Here is a 17780-nt window from a genome sequence, read left to right on the forward strand (position 1 = left end):
AAAAAAGACACACCCAAACTTAATGGAGATGGCTCTCTGACAGACTATAAAAGTGGAAATGGAGGAACCATATGAGATGCAAATGATGAAGTGGTCTTTATTAGAGTATGAGGGCGTGCACCCCTTGTTTTCTCTTGGTATGAGGGCGTGCACCCCTTGTTTGCTTTTGGTATGAGGGCATGCGCCCCCTACATGTAGTTGACATATGTAAAGTCCCACGTTTTATAAATGTGGACTATAAGTCAAACTCATCCATATCTAGTAGTTTCTATTCTCATGTTTTGGGTTACTTTACACCCAAGGTAAGTTAGTATAAATATGTAACTCTAGGTAGAGAACAATAACTCTCAAATCTAACTCAATCTCTAAAGTCTAACCAACTCAATCTCTATCAATTAATCAATCTTTGTTCTTCTTCTTGGTATCTCTCCATCTCTCAATGTCACAACTCTCCTAGCATAAACACTAACATGGAATTTACCATGGTATCAGAGCGTCAGGTTCAAATCAAAATTTAGTGGTATGCTAGGAAAGGAATCTCTCAAAATCAATATCCAAGAAAAATCAAAATCAATTCAAGTTTCAATATTTTTCACAAGAAGAAGTTCTTATGTTTCAAATCATAGGCTGCACTCATCTGTATGAAAAAAACTTATTTTTGCTGATGTTCATTGATCTAGTCTTCTCTTTCTCTGTTGGAGATTTTCTTTTCGACGAGCAGATTTGGTAGTGTTCTCGTTGATTCTATTCTTATGCTCTAGGGGTACTGCTCACGGCACTGTTCATCGTCCTGTTCACGGTACTATTTATCATATTGTTTATCATTACTATTCACGCACTGTTCACCGGTACTGTTCATCGCACTGTTCATTAGTACTATTCACAAAATTCAACCGGCTAGTTCTAATCCGAGGGTGTGCGCCCCTTCCCAAAGGCAAAAGGCGCCCCCCCCCCCTCACTTCAGGTACTCATGTCCAGTTTTCCGTATTCTTCAACAGTTTCTCCTCATCTCAACTAATATGATTTGGTAGAATTCCTTATTATTGGTTTGTTGATAAGTTCTTTCATTTGTAAGGGTTTGACTCCCTTTAATGTCATAGTTATGAGTTCTATGGTGTTTCACCGGCTTTATGTTTTAGCCTTCTTATTGAGGAGCTTATTATATGATGCTGTCGTTGATGGTTCAGTTTTTCAAGTTTTGATTCCTTTTATGCCGCAGTGATGCCCGGTACTCAGGTGTACATTTCATTAACTCTTACTATCTCTTGTTGAGCTCTTTGGCTGAAAAGCATGAGCTTTCTATTCATCTCTTAGGTTACAGTCACATCATCACTGCGCACTATTCAATATTAATCTCTCAGGTTGCAGTCACATCATCACTGCACTACGTATTCATCTCTCAGTATTCATCAAACAGGTGTTATGTTTTCAGTTTGTGCTTGTGGTACAACTTCAGTATTCAGGTTAGGTCATTGCCTACACCGACATTTCTACTTTTCCAAATGTCTCAACAGTTGTTCGCGTTCTTCAACTAAAGACCATTCTTTACGAAAGGGGGAGTTGTATTCTTATATTTTCTTTTTGCAATTTAAGCTGTAATTTGTATAATTTGCGCCATTACAGCTTGAGGGGGAGTATTAGAGTATGAGGGTGTGCGCCCCTTGTTTGCTCTTGGTATGAAGACGTGCACCCCCTATACGTAGTTGACATATGTAAAGTCACATGTTTCTATAAGTGTAGACTATAAGTCAAACTTATCTGTATCTAGTAGTTTTTATTATTATGTTTTGGGGCTTACTCAGAAGCAAGTGGACTAAGATCTGTATTCTTTCAAGAAGTAAAAGCACTCTTTAATGGCTTACAGGTTTGGTGATGAAGATCATGAAGGTGGAAGTAGCTTTAGATTCTCTACGAGCTGTCAGAATTCTGAAGAACCAAGAAAGAGCTCCATGGCAATGCGATAACTTAATAGCTGCAATTAAAGACCTTATTAGTCAAATTGTTAGTGTTAAGATCACTCATGTCTACAGGGAAACGAATCGAGCTGTTGATCACCTAGCAGCCTTAGCTATATTTTATACCTCCTCTAAGTTCAATTCTAATGACTATTGTTGAGGAGGACAAAAATGAAACTGTTTATTTAAGATTCTAAGTGCAGGTCGGGTCTGCCATAGCCTCAAGTCTATTAAAAAAAAACTATAGGCTTTAACAAAACTAGTTATATTTTCTCTCGGATGACTTAGAGTCTGAGACACTACACCGACTCTCGAACTGACCACCATTGATGTGCACTAAGATACGCAATCATGTACTCATCTCAATTAGTAGAGTACACCATAATTAACATGGACATTTAAATTGAACCAACCTTTTTTCTACCACTAACTGCCCTTGGATAAAATATTCAAACTAATTATTCAATACCTTTAAGAAGGACTACTTCGTCATTTCAAAATTTACTACCATTTATACCCTTAAGATTACATAGTACTTTAAGGACGTATGTGTAAATTCAAGCCGGAAATCAACTACACGCCACTATTCAATTGTTCACGACTTGGCCTTCACATTGCCAATTTATATTGAAATTAAATGCAAAAAAACCAGCCGTTTCTCTTTTCTTCTCTCTTCTTCTTATGCGCCTATTTTACTCTCCCAAATCTCCCCTAATTTGCTCCCCTTTAATAATAATAATAAAAAAAAAAAACTCGGTTTCAAAAGGTTATATATTTCTCCTGTATTTGAGTCAAAAGGTAATATATTTCTCCTGTTTTTTAATAATCGGAGTTTGAAACTTGTGATATATGATGAAATTCTCTTGAACAGGTTGGCTCTCAAAGGTCAGAGATGATGAAGATGGTACCACTGGATGGAGGGTTTTCTTGGAAGTCGTACAATGAAGAACATGTTCCGTATGATGACAATTCAAACACAGTGATAGGACTGTTGGAGCAAATAAATATCACAAGAGATGCCTCGGACTATATGTGGAACTCAACAGAGTGAGTAATTATGACAAACCATTATTGTCTTTCTGTTTCTGAGACATTGATAAAAGAAAAAGGTCGTTTATCTAATATATTATTCTACTTGGATTGTCCTGATTTGAACTCATGGTCTCAAGTTAGACTTGAAAATTTAAGACTGCCTGTTGAGCGATACATTGTGACACGGATCAAATATCAAATGTAATTTCTCGTTTGGTCACTCCGAAAATAGAGATGTTGGCTCACATTTTTCTAAGAGAATGCAAGTTTGAACCTAATTTGTTACCTTATGTAGTTGGTTTTTTTTATTGATTCTTTTCTCTCAACATTCAGCATTAAGATAGATCCAGATGAAGCCTTCTTGAAGAATGAACAATATCATGTACTCACGGTGTTGTCAGCAGGTCATGCTTTGCATGTCTTTTTTAATGGACAATTATTAGGTAAGCAAGGTCTGTTTTACCTTCTATGGAAACTAATTACACAAACAAAGAGATCATTACTATAGCTTATATTCTTAATTTTTCATTGTTTTCGGTCTTCTTGGCAGGAACTGTGTATGGGAGTTTAGAAAACCACAAACTGACATTCATTAGTAGTGTGGCATTAACAAGATTTCCTTACTTAGTATAGTTGTTGGCCTCCCGGTTTGTTCTCACTCTTTCACTGAATTCTCCTTATACTTTGTGAAGCACGTTTGTTGTAGGGAATATTATCGTTGTTGTTGTTTTTAAAATAGAATAGTGATCCACATTTTGAGACATGGAATGCTGGGGTTCTTGGCCCCGTCATGTTAAATGATCTTAATGAGGGGAGACGAGACTTGTCATGGCAAAAATGGTCTTACAAGGTCTGTCTTGCTATTAGTTCCTTTAAATTTCCATTGTTACCACCAAATAGAGGCCGACTCTTTAGATTTTTGCCCGCAGATTGGTTTAGAAGGAGAAGTTTTGAGTCTTCATTCACTCAGTGGAAGTTCCTCTGTTGAGTGGGTACAAGGATCTTTTGTGTCTCAAAAGGAACCGCTAACATGGTACAAGGTGAGAATTTTCAACATTATTAGTGCCGCTTTTTTTTAAAGGATTTCAAAGCCTATATCAACCATGCATCCTTTTCTAATGGCCTGATATGATGTATTTTCCTTTGTTGTAATGCTTTTAGACTACATTCGATTTAACAGATGGGAATGATCCCTTGGCTTTAGATATGGGTAGCATGGGTAAAGGTCGGGTATGGATAAATGAGCAGAGCATTGGGCGTTACTGGCCTGCATACAAAGCATTTGGTACTTGTGGTAGTTGTAGTTATACTGGAATGTATGACGAGAAGAAATGCCTAAGCAATTGCGAAGATGCCTCCTAGAGATGGTGAGGCAAAGGTGACCTTTCCTAATTACATAGTTTATGTTAATCAATGTTACCTAATCAATCTTTTATGTTCGATGCAGGAATCATGTCCCTTGCTCATGGCTGAATCCAAGCGGTAACCTTTTAGTCATATTTGAAGAATGGGGCGGTGACCCAAATTGAATTTCTTTGGTTAGCCGAACCGATGACAGCGTTTGTGCTGATATATTTGAATTGCAACCGATGTTGTTAAGTTATCAGAGGCAAGTCTCTGGAACAATCAACCAGCCATTAAGGCCCAAAGCTCATTTAAGGTGTTCTCTTAGGCAGAAAATTTCGTCTATAAAGTTTGCTAGCTTTGGAACTCCGAAAGGGGTCTGTGGCAGCTTCAAGGAGGGGAGTTGTCATGCCCATAAATCATATGATGCTTTTGAAAAGGTAGAAAATTCGCATGAGAATGTAAGCTTGTGTTTCCACATTCCTTTCTTTATTATAGAAAGTAGCTAGACATCGAGTCATTTCTGATCACTATACCGTTTGTAGCCTTCATAGTTGCAAAACACGGGTCATTTGGCCATTTCGTCATTTCAATATTTACTACCGTTTATACCCTTAAATTGATATAACACCCTTAAGGACTTTTGTGTAAATTCAAGTCGAAATCAACTATACGTCACTATTCAATTGTTCGTGAGTTACGCCTCCACATTAATACTGAATTTATTACCATTTGTATCGAATTTAATTGCTAGAAACCATACGTCTTTCTCTTTCTTCTGCGCCTCTTTGTCTCTCTCAAATCTCCCCATGCCTCCTAACTTCTCTCTCTCTCATCTCCCATTACATCTATCTCTCATTTACATGTCACAGTATTTTCTTCCAAAATTCAACAAATCAAAACACCCCTATCTGTAATCTATGGAGATTCCATTATATGGGACATGGTATCGATGCAAGGCTAAAACCCACGACTTTAAATCCCACCCGGAACTATATCATCTCAAATCTGCAAGATGCTTGGTCCAATACCCGCCCTTCAATACCCCAAATGCTTCTTCTCTTCTTCACACCTCATAAAAAACCACTATGACGACTGACACTAAAAAAACCGGTAGCAAAAACACGACTACTTCGTCAGGTTTGGATTTGACGTGGACTGTTTTTTGATGGATTAAATTTATATAGCCTGTTCATACACATGAGCCAGCGTGGCAACATGATATGTTTATTGATCCAGTTGGTGTTGTGGATGCACAAGGAGGTGGTGCTGGTGGTCGAGGGATTGAGACTGGGACTAAGCTTTATATATCTAATTTGGATTATGGTGTTTCCAATGAAGATATTAAGGTACATATATTTATTTCATGTTATAGTTAATTATAAATGTTTAGGAATAAGATTTCTAACTGTGTATGAAATATTATGAAAACAGCCCATCTTAAGAAGATTGGTGGAAACATGTTATTTCTAGAGGAGAGTTCTGTCTTTGTACACACTGTTTTACAAAGCTTGGTTGGCATTTTCAATTTTTATGAGAACTTGAAGAATGATCAAGATAGTTTTTTTGTGGATACCAACTTGGGGATGGTTAGCGGCTTAGTCTGTGATGATATATTGAAGAGGATTTTGATTGGGAGTATATTATTACCTCATGCTGTTGTTTGTTTTTCATACTATTTAACAAACTAAAGATGAGGTAGAAAGCTGGAGTTTGTATATTATTGTCAGTACGAGGCTCTACTGTTTCTTTGTGGAACAAATACAAGATTTGCCCACTTTATGTCGTCAACTCATAGGGAGGAGGAGGAGGTTTTGATTTATAGAAACAGAAAAATAAAAATAAATGGAGGAATGCAAGTTGTATACTACAATCCAAACAAAAAAGATAACATTGATTTGCATATTTTTACCTAAGCCTTCTACTAAATCTTAATTACCCCAAGACGACCATCATTCATGGTGAGGATGGCCCAGATTTTGGAGGAGTAATAAGAGTTCAAAACTGTAGTTTTAACTCTTTAACAATAATATTTTTAGACCAATTATGCGAGTAATAAATAAGAGTTAATGCTGATTATGTGCTTTTATGTATTTCAGGCATTGAAGTTAATTATATGCAGAAATGTGCCACTTTGGCGAGATAAAAGAGCAAGGGTTGGTTGCTAAAAAATTCTATGATTAAAGACCAAGATTCAAGGAGAAAAAGCCTTTGTAAAGCCCGGTCAAAAGCTGAAAAGTCAAAGTCAACGCGGGTAGAAACAGAATACAAAAGTCAGCAGAACTTTCGAAGACCGTATCTTTGGACTCAGGCCTTGGAATTAGGCCTACCTTATGTCAAAACGACCGGCTCAGAAAGATCTTTCCAATGGTTTAAACATTGACCCAATCAGAGAAGCAAAAGTGGACAAAAAACCTGCTGAAGTCAGATCCAGCTAAAAAGGGCCCTGTAGACTGAAGAGATTTGGTTTTGGGCTCTATTTTCCGGCCCAAAACATGGCTCCTTAGCCCATACACGAAAATGTAGATCTGGTCTCCTCCATTTCCACACACAAGACTGAACTCTGAAGATATACTTAGGTTAGGTAGCAAGTAGCCATTAGAGATAATTCTAGATCTAGTTTTGAAGTTTTATTCTATTAATTAGTTTTCAATTATTGTTTTAGATCTAGTTTTATCTTTCAATTAATTAGTGTTAGAACAAGTAGATTATTATTTTAGAATCAATATTAGTTCATAATAAAGTATTCATTTTCATTTCCGATTTAGTTTATTGATTAAAGTCTTATTTAGTTTTAGTGTTGTTAAATTCATAAATTAGTTGTCTTTATTTCATAATTAGTTAATCATAATCTAGTTTAATTATTAAATTCCTTAGAATTAATTTCGATCTTAGTTGTTAATCATTTCATAGTTATTAGTTTAGTTTTGAATTATTGATTAGAATCTTTATATTATTAAAGTTAGAATTTTTATATGGTGTCTTGTTTGAATTTCATGAGAAATGATAGTTTAATGAATCAAGGCTATACCTCCATTAGAGGGGTTTGGTGAAACCTTGATGAAAACTTGATTGTGTAGTGTAGAATCGTTGTAAGAGTCTATTCCACTTTAGAAGGTAGTTGATTCGCTATGAGAATGGGTAGAACTTCCTCACATGCTAGTCATTAGTTGGCAGAGATTGCCATGAATGATTAGGGATTATAACAACCAATTCTTATCGTAAGAACGTAAGAATTTGATTACAACAATCTATGCTAGTTTATTAAGTTGGATTTCAAGGTGGATTCAATCCCCCCTAATTCTTTATCTAGATTCAAACCTTAGTATTTTTCGTCATTTCGTTATTCGTATCTTGTAGTTGAATTCACATCGTAGTATAATTCCCACCATTACTCTCACTAACTTTGGCTAGAACTGATAATATTAGAAAACATTGAATGCTAAAGAACTAGGAGTGGAACGAATCTTTTACTCCACTCTATTTCGATAGATCCGAGAGTAGAGAAATCTTTGATAAATATAGCCTTCGTATAGTTTTATTTTTACTTGTGTTTCAATTTCATCGTTTATTCGTGAGTAGAATAATATCATTTTTTTATGTTTATCAAATGGCGTCTCTGCCATCTTAGTTCCCTTTAGTATTGTTTTCTTTAGAATTGTTAGTCTTCCAAAGTCCTATAACCCACCCACCCTTGTTTGATTCTAACTGTGGTTGTCCGTTTCAGTACTGAAATTTTCCTCGCAAAATTACACGGAGCGCGACCCGCTCCCTAGGCAGACTAAATTGGAGCACCACCCGCGCCCAAACGCCTGGAACTCCAGTTTTTAACTGAGCGCGACCTGCGCCTTGCCAAGGCAAAACTCGAGCTCCCCCCGCGCTGAAGTGCCTGCAACTTGAGTTTTTACCTGAGCGCCACCCGCGCCCTACCAAGGGTAAGTTCGAGTGCCCCGCGACCGGCGCCTAGAGCTCAATTTGACTCGGCGCAACTCCCGGCCTGTAAACCGCCCGATTTCCACAGGTTTGTTTCAAACTTCCATTTCTTCAAGGTTTTCAGTGTTCTAACTTGATATATGCACTGAGCACGCATATACAAGACGTTATTCATAAGCGAAGCAAGGAGGCATTCAGGTACTCTTTTCTTCCACACCTCGCATCTCCTGTTAGCGATTCATACTAGCATATCAGGATTGTTTGGAGTGTTGTTGTGTTTCATTAAGATTGGTCTTAGCCTTGGATGAGATTATGGTCAGGCCGAAGAAAAACGCCTAACCTAATCAACCGGCAACGTCAACAAACACGCCTTTCTAGTATACCACTCACTACACCTCTAGCTAATATACCACACACACCACCTGAAATAATGGTTGAAGAAAGAGAGTCTCCTCTCTCTGACTTTTACAAAGCCTTGAACGATAGCCCCAAATTTTGCATCGTTCTATCAGACCCAGTAGGAGATTTCCGAATCCCCCCAAATATATTTAATTTGTTACCCGTCATGAAAAACCTTATCAGCACATATGTAGGATTGATCAAGTCCTTACTATATTTCACCATCCTGCCGTTGGTGCTGAACAAATTAAACTGAGGGTGTTTCCTTTCACCCTAGCCGACAAGGCGGCGTCTTGGTTAATTGCCCAAGCGCCTAATTCTGTGGACTCGTGGGCCAAACTTGTTCAACTATTTATGGAACACTTTTACCCACCACTGAAGACCGATGAAATGCTTTCCAAGATTTATTTTTTTCGACAGAATCCTCATGAATCATTTTTCAGAGGCTTGGAATCGTTTCACCGATCTTCTTATAGAGTGTCTACACCATAACCTAGCAAAAGACACGTTAGTTCGTGCCTTTTTCAAAGGACTTCTACACCACCATAAAGAAGTCCTTGACATAATGAATAGGGGTAGTTTCCTAAGTAAGAGAGTCTCAGAGGCTTATAAATTTTTAGAAGATCAAACTAAGCGTAATAATAACTGGGGGGTAGTGACGATATCTCCCGTTCTGCTAGTTCTTCTACAACAGTAAAAGTCGCCGGTATGTTTGAGATGAAACCCGATCCTGAACTTAAAATTTAATTGAATCTCTCACTAAAAAAGTAGAGGCTATTTCTGTTCAACAAAAGTCTATTCCCATCATGAATGCCAACTCCAATCCATGTAATTTCTATTTGAGTCCAGAGCATCCCGACCTATTGTCCTCTCGCTTATGAACAACAACAATCACAACAAGATAATATTTTTTCCATTAATAGCGAACCTAACGCAGCTTGGCGACAAAACCCCAACTTCGATTGGCGAAATAATCAACAACCTCCAAGGTTGTTTAACCCAAATGTTAGGCAAGCAAACAATTATAACCAAGCTCAACCGAGGACAAGGACAAGGACAAGGAAATTATAATAATTATAACAATAATAATTATAACGCTAATAGAGGAATCGTGCCGGTAAATAATAACTATCAAAATCCACCCATTAATAATCAACGTGACATAGTTCCTGTCACACAACCTATAGCTAACACTCCTCCACAATCGGATCATTTTGATACTTTTATGCAATCTCAACAACAGATTTTACAAGCCATCCAACTTTCCTTACAGCAGTTAGCTCAAGAGAAAGTACAACCCAAAGGTGTGTTTCCAGGTCAAGCAATAACTAATCCTAAAACAACAAACACAGCCTTTGAGGTGAACGGTAATACTAGTACGGAAAGTACAAATGTAGGTGAGCTAAATGCCATCACCACTCTCCGTTCTGGAAGAGTGGTGGATAACAACATAACTATGTCTATAGTTACCCCACTAGTAGTCCCTACACTAGATACCGAAACAGAAACTGAAGATCCTACCCGTGTAGAGGTTCCAGTTAAACCACAACCTAAGAAACAGAAAAGCAAGGTTAACCATCATGTTGATCCATATGCTAAATATAGAGAGAAACCACCGTTTCCTCATAAATTAGCTATGTTAAACAATAATACAAATTTTGACGAGATTAGGGAAGTTTTTAAAAATCTAACAATAAACTTACATTTTCTTGAAGCGATTAAAAAGTTACATCACCATGTTAAGTTTCTTAAAGAGTTGTGCACTACTAGGCATAAGACAAAGATTCCTAAAGACGCCTTTTTAACTGAACAGTTTCTAACTTTAACGGAACACAATAGAATCGTTAAGTACAAGGACATTGGTCGTCCTACTGTACAATACACCTTAGGGGATACTCACACAACCACTATTTTATTAGACCTGGGGGCGAGTATTAACTTACTCCCTTATTATTTATATAAACAAATAGGTCTACAAGAAATGCAACCTACAACAATGACATTGCAATTAGTTGATAGGTCTATCAAGTATCCTAAGGGTGTAGTGGAAAATGTACTGGTTAAGGTTCAGGATTTCTACTATCCTACAAATTTTGTTATCCTCGATACAGAAGTCGCTAACGACTCTGTTCCGATCATTTTAGGGCGCCATTTCTTGGCAACTACCAACGCGCTTATAAACTGCCGCAATGGTTCGATGTCTTTGTCCTTTGGCCATCTTTCCGTTGAGGTCAATATTTTTAAAACGATCAAACAGTTTCCTGATACAAATATCGATGGAAAGGTTAGCATGATCGAGAGCTTAGCTCATGATTATTTCAGAACCACATTTCCGGATGACCAGATGCACAAATTCTTTTCCTTTGGAAGTTCCAACTTCGACAAGGACTCCTTGGACATAGATGAAATTGAGGAAGATTTCCTTCAACTCTTTTGCAACTATTCCCTGCCACCTTGCGAGTCCCACCCTGCCAACATCCATTTATCCCTTAACGCTATGACGGAAGATGAATTTTTCACCCTCTATCTTAGTGATTCTTTTGACCCACCTATTGAGAAATGTATGGCATATCTCAAGGCTTCTAATGATCTAGACCTAAGAGCTTTAGCTAACACTCATTCATCTTCCATCACCAATATTCCCCACCTTCCACCTTTCCAAAGGAACCTGGAGTTTGCACTTGACCCTCTTGTTTCTTCTGTGCTTAACGATTTTCTAAATTCTCTTAATACAGAAATAATTCCCAAGGGAAAGGCACTTGACACCATCATTTTCAGAATTGAGACAGTTCCCACCTACACCATGAATGAATTTTGTGCTAAACCCACATTCTCATTTTTTCCATTCCTTACTTCTAAAACTTATCCATATCCAACATATCTTCCACAAACATCCATTTTCTCACGATCATTCACTTCAACACGCTCTCATTCAAGGATAAAAAAGAATGTGCATGCTCGGTTATGTTCTAGATCTATCAGACTTCGCTTTCATTTCACTAAGCTGCGTCGTAGAAAATATTGGTGCTTGATTCTGTTTGGGGGTGCATTCCATGTTATTTATTTATGGAAAGACCTACAACTCTTTAGGTTGTTGATATATGGAAAACTAAAAGGGTATATATATATATATATATATCCAGTTATTTGTTAAAGTCTCGAGTATCTGATTATAAACGGCTTATTTTGTTGGTTGGTGTACTTCCTTACAATTCCATATATTGGTAAGTGCACCATTCAGGTAACCGGGCCCTCCCTATGGAGTGTGGTTGTAAGTATCGGATCCTAAGTCCACGTGTAACATAATTCACGTTTTCCAGTCTTGCATATTTTCTCGGTTTTTGAGTTATGTTCTTCTATGGTGTGAATTATGTATTTATTGTTTTTCATTTTTCTTATAGTAAACATCATGCATAAAAAATTTTAAAAAAAATCTAATTCATAAAAATAGTAATTTAGGAAGTCTCGGGAATCTGACTTTAAAAGACCCACTTTTAAAAACAAATTTTCTAGACTCTATTGTCTAAAATTTGTTTGGTGGTGGGGTATTCGTTTTTCCATCTGGGATTGTTCAACTTTTCCATTTGTGTTGATTAGGCCATTTAATTGTATTTCGATTCGGGTTGACATTATCTATGAAATTAGATTTCATCCGTTCGCATAACTTACATTATGCACGCACTTTGAGGCATTTTCTACCTTCTTATATATCACCCACGGTCGGAATAGAGTGTTTTATGGATCATTAGATTGGAAATTCTCTCCTGATCATTTTCATAACTCATTCGCAAAAAATTTGGACCGATAACGAAGCGGCAAATTTAGTTTGAAGTTGCGCGGAAAATCGAAAAAATTCGAAAAATCAAATTGGGCTTGGGCCCAATCTCGCACGCACGTGAGACACACGTGTGTCTCCATCTTCAACCCAAAAACAGATTCGCGATTTCTTCCCCCTTTCACCATTAACAACTTTCAAACCCTAACATTAAAAAAAAAAAAAAAAACTAACTATACCCACGCCCAAAATACAAGCCCACCCCAAATCTTCTCCAAACCATTCCCACCACCATCTCCACCAATTTTCAGCACCGAAAATTACAAAAATTCAAAAAAAAATTGAACTGCCGCGCAACCACCGCGCCACCACCATCGTTTTTTAAGTAAGGTTGGTTCACATTGCTTCCTACACCTTTTACAAACCCTCAAATCAGTTCAAACTTCCAATGGCTCAAAGACGGAGGATTTTGCCGGAACAAGCTTTTACTGCCGCCCGCTTTACGCCGTTTTTTAGTGACGAGATGATTAAGAGGAATTGGAATAGGTTGTGGTACTCAACAAATGATTTCTACCACTCCGATTTGGTCGAACAATTATATAAGAAGAGAGAGTTGGATGGTCAGAAAATTTTCATGAAGGTGACTGGGACTAGGAGAGAATTATCGAAAAAGAAGTTGGCTGAGATTCTAGGCATTACGCCTGAACGCCACCTTGAAGCCATCGTGCAGGAATCCCAAGATATCTTTGGAGTTCTGATTGATGAAACCACACTCTCATGGAGGGTCAATACAATCAATTCTCATTGTGCTTTCGGCATCTCTCTAAACCAACCAACCGGGTCAGTAGCTGGATTGGTAAGAATGTCATTGGGAAGAAGAAAGTGAGCGACATCGGATTGACATGTCTGCACATTATCTGGATATTGCAAGAGAAGAGGTATGAATTCTGTATCCTCGAGTTTTTGATAAATATTATTAGAGAAGTTAGGAAGAGTATTGTACCATTTCCTGCTTTAATTACGATGATAATGTTGTCTTGGGGGAACCAAGAACTGAGTGGACTATGTTGAAATTGCATTCAAATGAAATTAGTTATACGGAGTGCATCCAAAAGACTTGGATGTTGCCGGAGGATAGGGTGGTTGATTCGGATGAGAAAATGGAGGACATGACATGTTTGGATGAAGATGCCTTGGAGAAGTGTACGTCTGATTCAGAACGGATGTCAGTGTTGCATACTGGCATGCGTTGCATTTATGCTATTCGTGAAAATGTACGGGATAGGCAGATTATAATTCGGAATAAACAAAAGAACCTTTAGACGAGTTTTGAAAACCTCGGAAAGGGTCAGGATGATCTCTTGTATAACATAGGGACACTCCTTCAAGAGTTAAAGTCAGAGATGAAGGCAGCAATGGGAGCATAACGCCTGTTCCAAGTAGAGATTCTACAACGCATGCTGATAACCGTAAAAAATAATAGAATCCTAAATATTAATATTAATAACACTAATACGTAATCCTATCTTTCTTACGTTTAAATCAATTCTTCTTACTCTCAAAACATAATCATGCAATATAATGAGTAAGGATTTGTTCCACTCTTAACTCTCTAAACTTAAATCGAATTCAATTAATCAAACCCAAAAGAAACAATGGTGAGAGTAATGATTAGATGTGAAATTTCTATACTACCATTCCCAACACAAGAACAATAATAACAATAAGACATAATTAAATTAAACTGAAATTAAAACTAATTTAGAACTAAGATTGTGAATAACTAATTATGAATTTAAGACAACTAAATCTAAATAAGAATTTAAGCAATAATCTAAATTGAAATGAAGAACTAATACTTTATTCTAAAAACTAAACTATGATTCTAAACTAACTAATTGAATGAATGTAAAAAAAAACTAGATATAGATCTAAAAACTAATCTAGATCTATCTTTTTCTAACCCTAAACTCCATTAACATTAGCTTCCTAACCTAACTCCTATTAACAAAGAGTCAAGCTTTTGTTTTTATACTTTCAGATCCAAAAATCGTGCATGGGCTTGGAGCCATGTTTTGGGCCGGAAAATCGGGCCCAAAACCCAATTTCTTTAGTCCAAAATGGGCTCTTCAGCTGCAGTTGGCTTTGACAGATGTTTCGTCCACTTTTGCTCCTCTGATTGGGCCAAGGCTTAGACCATTGGAAAGCTCTTTCCGAGCCGGTCGTTTTGACATAAGATACTTCCAATTCCGAGGTTTGAGTCCAAAGATACGGCCTTCGGAAGTTCTACTGACTTGTGCACTGTTTCTGCCCGTGTTAACTTTTCAGTTTTTGACCGGATTTTACAAAGGCTTTGTCTCCTTGAATCTTGGCCTTTATTCATAGAACTCCTTAGCAACTGACCTTTGCTCCTTTATCTCGCTAAAGTAGCACATTTCTACACATAATAGACTTTGAAGCCTGAAATGCATAAAAACACGTAATCAGTATTAACTCTTAATTATTACTCACATAATTGGTCTAAAAGTATGATTGTTAAGGGGTTAAAACTACAGTTTTGGCTCTTATCAAACCACCCCAAACAGCATTTTTGTCCTCAAGCAAATATGAGAAATTAGAATAAGTGACCAAAAATGGAGTTCTATCTACTCGTTTACTGAAAGCGATTGCATTGACCATATGCAACAAGGCCTTAAACCACTAGGAATTCCCTAGTGAACGAAGTTATAGCCTCGTGAGATTTTTCCAGTGAAGGTACTCACAAACTTCATCTATACTACAACAACTAAGAAATAAAACTATTGTTTCCTTATTTATGTCTCAATTATCTATACATCTTACTAGCAATGAATACGTAATAATCATCGAAAACCTAAGCTAATATATGCATAATAATCAATCATCTACTTAATAAAACATATATACAATGAGTAATGCTATGAAATGCAAGAATAGGTCTGCTTTCTGAAACTTTGGAATAAGCGTCCTTAAGTAGGTTCTCACATAAAGTCAAGACAAAAATCACTCGATTTTTCCACTCAAGTTTTGCTACTCCAATTAAGGGTGGGCATACTTTACCTTACAATCTCAATGACACACAAGGAAGCCGAAGTTGATCAAACACAACGCCACTTACTATCCCACTAACCTATTCCTAATTGAGCTAGAGGTCTTTATTAGGTGTCATGGGGATTAGGAGATGGTTTAAGAATGAAGGAAACGGATATTCAAAAAGACAAGTCCGAGATAATAGGGTCTTCATATTACGTAACTAGAGAAAACCTTGTTCTTTTGCTTCTACACTTTGTTTCCATCCTTAGCCTTTTTTTTTTGGCTTTTCGAACTCCTTTTATTCTATTTTTGGAGTTTTTATTTTATTTCTATTTTTTTTTTTTTCTTTTCTTTTCTTTTCTTTGGATGGAAACTTCTTTTTTTTCTTTTTCTTTTAAAACAACTAACTAATTTCTGTTTACATGTGTTTTCTCTTCTCTTTTCTTCACTTATCCTATTCTCAGACTTATTCTAAAATGGGTAGGTTGATTTTTTTTTTTTTTTTTTTTATTTTGTTTTGTTTTTGTAACAGGGTAAAGGAATTGTGGTTTATGGAAGGGCTAATGAAAGGCTCAGTGGGGCAACTAGCGAAAAATATACTTAGGTCAGAATTTCTAGCTATATCGATCCAAAAAGGGCCTAAATTCTCTCTTAGGACATGGTATAGTGGTCAAGCAAGTGGACGTGTGATTTTTCTAATCGGAATATACTTCTCCCTTGTGTCATTTCTCAAATGTTTCACTCATATAAGGCTTTAGGCTATATTCTCACAGGATTTGTAGAATAAGTACTCTAGCCTAGATTTCAGTAAACTTATCTTGCCAAACAATCATAGATACTCATGTAATATATTTATAGATAGATGCAAAGATTATTACCTACATATTAACCTAAGTTTCTAAAAACTATTCTAATGCAAAAGCTACGTGAGACTTCTAGATTATTAAGAGCATAGAGAAAGAAACAATACCAACATTCCTAAGTGTATAGCATAAACTTTTTATTTTTTTTTAAGACAAATAATACGTAATATACAACCTAATATGTGCTTAACATTTACATCGTGTTTTTATACCACCCCCAAACAATTTGGGAGAAGGGGGTTCATGAAACAATTCAATAGCACAATTAAATTATGTAACTAACTAATTTTTATAATTTTTAATATTTTATAAATAAAAGTGCGTAATTTACATCCTAAAAGTGTCTAATTTTTGAAAATGTTTCTATCCCACCCCCAAACAATCGAACGCTTTGTCCTCAAAGTGTAAAGAGATAAGGAAAGAATTTACCATAGAAACGTGGCAAAAATTGGCAAGCACTGTGAATGTAAATATTGTAAAGATGATATGATAATATGAAGCACAATGAAACTGGTATGTACTAACTAACACAAACTCTACTGGAGTAAACATGACAGGCTTAGGGTGGCAACAAGATTTGAAATGAATACCAAAATACGCATGCCCCCCAAACAAAATTGGAAAACTCTTTTTAAGTTTGAAAATTTTGTTTGGCCTATACTCCGAAAAAGTTGGTATTGTATTTAAAACTTGGGTCTTTTAAAGTCGATTCCCTAGACTTAAAGTGATATATATGTATTAACATGCAGGTTTCCCATATATCAATAATCTAAACAATTGTGGATCTTTCCACAAATAATTAACATGGAATGCACCATCAAACGTAATTAAGCACCAAGATTTCCTATGACATAGCTTGGATTGGAATGAGAGCAAAGCCTTATAGATCTAAAACCTAATCGAAAGCATACAGAGTTTCTTCTTTGTCCTCCGACGGCGAAAGGGATGCCAAGTAAATGAACGTGAGAAAATTGATGGTTGTGGAAGATAACGTAGGATGTGGATAATTTTGAGAAGGAAAAAATGGAAAAATAAAAAAGTGTCAAAGTGGCTTGTCCTTGGGTGTTACTTCTTCACCAGTTGGTTTTAGATAGTTATGAAACATAGGAGAAACACCAAGGTCAAGTACAAACTCAATGGTTCTTTGAAAAGGTAGAGGGTGAGGAACATTCGTGATGGAAGGTGAATGAATGACATGAGGATGTGAGGTGGATGAATGGTGTTCAACTAGTGTTCTTAGGTCTATATCATCGAGGCCTTGAGATATGCAAGACATTCCTCAATAGGTGGGTAAGAAGAATCACGGGATAGAGGGCTTAAAAATTCTTCTTCCGCCATGGCGCCAAGAGATGAATGGATGTCAATAGGAGAGAACTTCATGAGGAAGGCAAAGAAGGGTTGCAAAAGAGTCGAAGGAAATCCTCCTTG

General features: G+C 36.7%; 1 pseudogene; it reads left to right on the forward strand.

Moving 5' to 3' along the window:
* The first annotated feature begins 1881 nt into the window (after nt 1-1881).
* The window catches only part of LOC147491629 (beta-galactosidase-like), a 31445-nt pseudogene continuing 15546 nt past the window's right edge, over nt 1882-17780 (forward strand).

The sequence above is a fragment of the Coptis chinensis genome, chromosome 6, assembly GCF_015680905.1.
Source record: "Coptis chinensis isolate HL-2020 chromosome 6, ASM1568090v1, whole genome shotgun sequence".
In the NCBI taxonomy this organism is placed as follows: Eukaryota; Viridiplantae; Streptophyta; class Magnoliopsida; order Ranunculales; family Ranunculaceae; genus Coptis; species Coptis chinensis.